The following is a 6000-nucleotide window of genomic DNA, read 5'->3' as shown; positions in this document are numbered from 1 at the left end:
TTCTTTCCTGCTTCCTCCCTCCTCTTTCTTCTGCATCTGAACTCCTTTTCCACTCTTCATTCTTCCCTGTATCCTCACTGTTCCTTCCTATGCTTTCACGCTCTTCTTCCCCTGTTCTCTTCCCCTGCTTACTCACTCCTCTTTCTATTGCATCTGCACTTCTCATCTGCTGTTATCTCATCATCCCTGTGTCTTCAGTTCTCCTTTTTTTGTACTTTTCTCCTCTTCTGCTGTCCTTTCTTCCATTTATCCTCACTACTTTTCTTCATCTGCACTCTGCTGCTGCTGCTGCTGTTTTCCCTTCTCTTCTCTCCTCCTCTTCTGCTGTTCTTGTTTTACTGTTTCCTCACTGCTCTTTATTCTTAATCTGCCCTCCTCTTGTTCATTCTTGTCTCACTCTTACTTTTTCATTGGCACTTCTCTACAGCTGTTCTTCGTTCCGCATATCTTCATTCTTCTTTCTTCTGCATCTGCTCTTCTCTTCTCTTCTCTTCTCTTCTCTTCTCTTCTCTTCTCTTCTCTTCTCTTCTCTTCTCTTCTCTTCTCTTCTCTTCTCTTCTCTTCTCTTCTCTTCTCTTCTCTTCTCTTCTCTCCTCTCCTCTCCTCTCCTCTCCTCTCCTCTCCTCTCCTCTCCTCTCCTCTCCTCTCCTCTCCTCTCCTCTCCTCTCCTCTCCTCTCCTCTCCTCTCCTCTCCTCTCCTCTCCTCTCCTCTCCTCTCCTCTCCTCTCCTCTCCTCTCCTCTCCTCTTCTTTTTTTTTGTGTGTGTGTATGCACGCTCCTCTTCCTTCTGCATCTGTTATTCTCTTCTGTTTTCCTTTTTTTTCCCCCACATCCTCACTGTTTTGTATCTGCATTCCTCTTCTCCTATTCTTGTTTTCCCCTGACTCCTCACTCCTTTCTTCTCCATCTGCACTCCATCTTTTTTTTTCCATTTCCGTACTGCTTTCTTCTGCATCTGCACTCCTCTACCACTGTTCTTTCTTTCCTGTCTCCTCAGTCCTCTTTCTTCTGCATCCGTGTTCCTCGTCTGCTTTCACTTCTTCCCTCTATCTGTGCTCCTTTTTCTTCTGCATCTGTGCAGCTTTTCTCCTCTTTTCTTCAGTCTCCTCTCTCCTATTCCTTCTGCCTCTGCTCTCCTCTCTGCTTTTCTTTGTTCCCTGTGTTCTCACTACTTCTGCATCTGTTCCTCGTCTGTTTTTTTTCTCTCTGTCTTCACTTTTTTCTTCTGACAGCTCTGCTCTTCTTGATTCCCTATATTATGTCCTGTCTTCTGCTGCTGTTCTTTCTTTCCCTATATCTTCTCTCCTCTTCTTCTGACTGTACTCCTCTTCTGATCTTTGTGTTCCCACACCTCTTCATCTCCACTCTTCTGCTGTTCTTTTTCACTGTCTTCTCCTTTCTTCTTCATCCTGTTTTTTACCCTCATCCTCTTCTTCTTCTCTTCTTTTCCTCTTCTGCTCTTATTTCTTACCTGTGTCTGCTCTTCTCTCCTTCTGCTCTTATCCTTCTCAGCATCTGTCTTCCCTTTATCCTCTCTCCTCCTTTTCTGCCTATCTTCTCTCCTCGTCTTCTGCGCTTTGCTGTCTTGCCTCTGTTGAATCCTTTCCACTACTGTGCTTTTCATCTTCTACACTTCTTCCTTGCCTGTATCCTTTCATCTTCTGCTGAATTTGTATCCGCTCTTCTGCTCTACAAAGGACTCCATTCTACATCTCCAGGAACTGCTTTTGAATGGAGAGTTTTCCAGAGTTGCTTCCAGTTCTTACTTGGAGGAACTAAGGTTTTTATCCTTGTTCCTCCACTCTGTTTTCCTGCAGAGATACGTGTATGGTGAGATGCTCAGGTGAAATTTCCTTCCTTGCGCCAACAGCCTGTTTGTGTCCATGTGATGCACGGTGAAGAGAAGCCAGCTGTTCTGTGAGTAAGCCTGCCAAACAGGAATAATGGTTCTGGCCTTTTTGGCAAGGCCCTCAGGAGAAGGCTTTAGACAGGCTGGTTATTTGTCAACTGTGTCAACATATTGTGCTTCATTGTGAACAGCAGCTCCTGCCCTCATTTTGAAAGGAAGTTTAGCAAAAGTCTGTACATGTTTTATTCTACTGCAAAAACATAATCTACTTTTCTGCTTCACAGCCACACTCCTCACACTGCTAAAGAGTCTGTCTGCTTTTTCCTTTGAGGTCTCCTTTAGATCCTGAAAGTCTGCTCCCTGGTCTCCCTGGAGCCTTCCCTCCTCCAGGCTGCACAGCCCCAGCTCTCTCAGCCTGTCCTTGCAGGGGAGGCATTCCATAGTTTGCATCATTTTTGTAGCCCTCCTGTGGATGCACTCTAACAGGGCCATGTCTCTCCTGTACTGAGGACCCCACAACTGGATGTAATAGTCCAGGTGAGCTCTCACCAGAGCAAAGTAGATGGTCAGGATCACCTCCCTCACCCTGCTGGCCACGCTTCTTTTGATGAAGTGCAGGGTATGGGTGGCTTTCTAGGCTGCAAGAGCACGTTGCTGGCTCATGTCCAGCTGCCATCCATCAGTACCCCCAAGTTCATTTCAACAGCACTGCGCTCTCTCCTTTCATCCCCCAGCTGGTAGTGCTGGTAGGGATTGCCACAACCCACGTGCAAGGCCTTGCACTGGGCTTTGTTGAACCTCAGGAGTTTCACCTGGACCCACTACTTGAGCCTGCCTAGATCTCTCTTGTCCCTTGGGCAAGTTGACCTCAGCTGTTTCAGGGTATGTTTGGATATGAGAAACGGGATGTCTCATGAGTGGAGGCAAGCAAGCTACGCACTCAGAGAGGCACAGAGGGTTACGAATTTTTAACAGTACACACACACATAGGCATCTATTCCAGGTAATCTCAGTTAGTAGCAAGCAGGAGACTCCTTAAGCAAATGTAATATTATATACTGACTCTTGAGAGACGGGCAAAAGACCAAGTAGGACAAAGAGAAGAAACGCTGTAGTGGATTCGGCAGGAAGTATCAGCATGGTGTCCCCTGCTTCAAGGTTTTCTCTCTCAAATCCACCACAGCCTCTGTCCTGCTTGGTTTTTTGTTCTTTTTGTTTTGTTTTTAAATTCTCTCCAGGGTCTGTGGGGTTTTTTTCCACTTGCATGCCGTATCTGCATGGCCAGTGCATGATGTTGCGCCCAAGCAGAACACGTGCTTGCAGAAAACAAGTTATTTGCCAAACAAGACAAACTAGCAAGGTCAGCTTCCTACCAAAACAAGATAAGCAGCTCTAGCTGGAAATGCAATCATCCTCAAAACTGTCGTGCAGCCCATGGTTCTAGTCACACAGTCATCCAGTTATGCTGTCTGTCAGGAAGCTTTGTTCCAATTCAGGATCATTCTTTGGCCAGGACCTTTGGGTCCCTGACACGTCACCCCACAGCTTGGTGTCACAGAATCATAGAACCCTTTGAGTTGGAAGGGACTTCTGAAGGCCATCTAGTCCAACTTCCCTGCAATGCACAGAGACACCACAGATAGATCAGGTTGCCCGGGGCCTTATCCAGTCTCTCCTTGAAAGTCTCCAGGAGTGGGGCATCACCCACATCACTAGGCAATATGTTCCAGTGCCTCACCACCCTCACTGTAATACATCTTCTTATATCTAACATCAATCTACCCTCTTTACGCTTGAAGCCATTTCTCCTTGTTCTATCACCACAGACCCTGCAAAACAGTCTGTCCCCTCCTTTCCTGTAGCTCCCCTTTAGGTACTGACAGGCCACTCTCAGGTCACCTCACAGCTTTCTCTTCTCCAGGCTGAACAACCCCAGCTCTCTCAGCTTGTCCTCATAGGAGAGGTGTTCCATTCCATGGATCCTTTTTGTGGCCTTTCTCTGGATGCGCTCCAATAGGTCCATGTCTCTCCTGTACTGAGGACTCCACATCTGGATGCAGTACTCCAGGTGAGGCCTCACCAGTGCAGAGCAGATGGACAGGATCACCTCCCTCACCCTGCTGGCCACACTTCTTTTGATGCAGCCCAGGGTATGGTTGACTTTCTGAGCTGAAGGGGCACACTTCTTGCTCGTGTCCAGCTTCCCATCCACCAGCACCCCCAGGTCTTTTTCAGCAGGGATGTGCTCAGTCCCTTCATCCCCCAGTCTGTATTGGTAATGGGGGTTGCCTCAACCCAGGTGAAAGTCCTTGCGCCTCATGAGGTTCACCTGGGCCCGCTGCTCAAGCCTCCGAATGACATCCTGTCCCTCTGGTGTGTTGACTGCTACCCCACACCTTGGTGTCATCAGCAAGCTTACTGAGGGTGTACGCAACCCCACTATTGATGTAATTGATGAAGGTATTAAAGTGTATCAGTGCTAGCACCAACTCCTGGGCGACACTGCTCGTCAAAGTTCTCCGTTGACTACTACTACTTTCTGGATTCAGTCCTGCAGCCAGTCCTTTGTCTGTTGAACAGTCCTCCCATCAAATCCATAGCTTCCCAATCTGGAACGAATGATACTATGGTCTACTGTGTAAAGCCCTTACTGAATTTGAGATAGATGACATCAGTGGCTCTTCCTCTTGTCCACTGATGGAATAACACCATCATAAAAGGCCACCAGGTTGGTCAACAGGATTTGCCCTTGGTGAAGCCATGCTGGTTCTCCCATATCACCTCCCTGCCTTCCATGTGCCTCAGCATAGCTTCCCGGAGGATCTGTTCCATGATATTTCCCAGTACAGAGGTGAGACTGGCAGGTTGGTTGTTCCCAGCATCATCTTTTTTACCCTTTTTAAAAATGGGTATGATGTTTCCCTTTTTTCCAGTTACCAGGGACTACACCTGATTGCCACAACTTTTGAGATATCAGAGAGTGGCTTGGCAACCACATCAGCCAATTCCCCTAGGACCGTCAGATGCATCTCATCGGGACCCATAGACTTGTGGATGTTCACGTTTCACATGTGGTTGCAGACCTGATCTTCACTCACAGTGGGTAGGGACGTTGCTCCCCAAATCCCCTCCTATCAAACCAAAGGTTTGAGGGCTCTGTGTGGCAAGCAGTTATCAGGGAAGACTGTAGCAAAAAAGTTGTTAAGTACCCCAACCGTCTCCGTGTCTGTTGTTACCAACCTGCCTGTGTCACTCACTAGGGTGGGCACACATTGCTGGACTTCTCCTTTCTGGTTGAGGTACCTGTAGAAGCCTTTCTTGTTCTTTTTGCCATCCGAGCCAAGTTCAGTTCAAGGTGGGCCTTGGCTTTCCTGACCCTGTCCCTACACAGCCTAGCAGCTTCCTTATACTATTCCCACTAAACCTGTCCTTGTTCCCACTGCCCGTGTGTTTTCTTCTTACTCTTCAGTTTGACCAGCAGATCCCAGTTCAGCCACACCGGTCTCTTGCCTTCCTTTCTTGACTTGCTACACCTGCGGATGGAGAGCTCTTGTGCCTTGAAGAAAGCCTCCTTAACAATCTGCCAACTCTGCTGCATGCCCTTCCCCATGAGGACAGTTTCCCAGGGCGTTTTCTTGATTAACTCCCTGAAGAGCTGGAAGTTAGCTGTTCTAAAGTTTAGCTTCCTATTACTCTTCACCTGTCTCAGGGCCCTCCTAAGCGTGAACTCAACCATAGCATGGTTGCTACAGCCCAGGCAGCCTCCAATCCTGATGTCACCAATCGGTTCATTTATATGGGTAAGCAGCAGGTCCAGTACTTGCATACCCCTGGTGAGTCCATCAATTACTTGACTCAGGAAGTTGTCCTGAATGCATTCCAGGAGCCTCCTGGATTGCCTACAGCAGATGTCTGGATGGTTAAAGTCCCTCAGCAGGACAAGTGCTTGTGAACACAGATGCCTCCTGTAGCTGGAGGTAGAAAGCCTCACTGACGGTCTCTGACTGATCTGATGGCCTGTAATAGACACCAATCACAAGGCTTCCTTCACTGCCTCAGTCTCTAACTGTCATCCACTGGCTTTCAACTTGCTCATGACTGTTCTTTCGGGATAGCTCTTCACATTGTATTCCTTTCCTGGTGTAGATAGC

Source organism: Gallus gallus, chromosome 16 (assembly GCF_016699485.2).
Source record: "Gallus gallus isolate bGalGal1 chromosome 16, bGalGal1.mat.broiler.GRCg7b, whole genome shotgun sequence".
Lineage (NCBI taxonomy): Eukaryota > Metazoa > Chordata > Aves > Galliformes > Phasianidae > Gallus > Gallus gallus.
The sequence above is the reverse complement of the archived record's forward strand: the minus strand, read 5'-3'. Positions refer to the sequence as shown.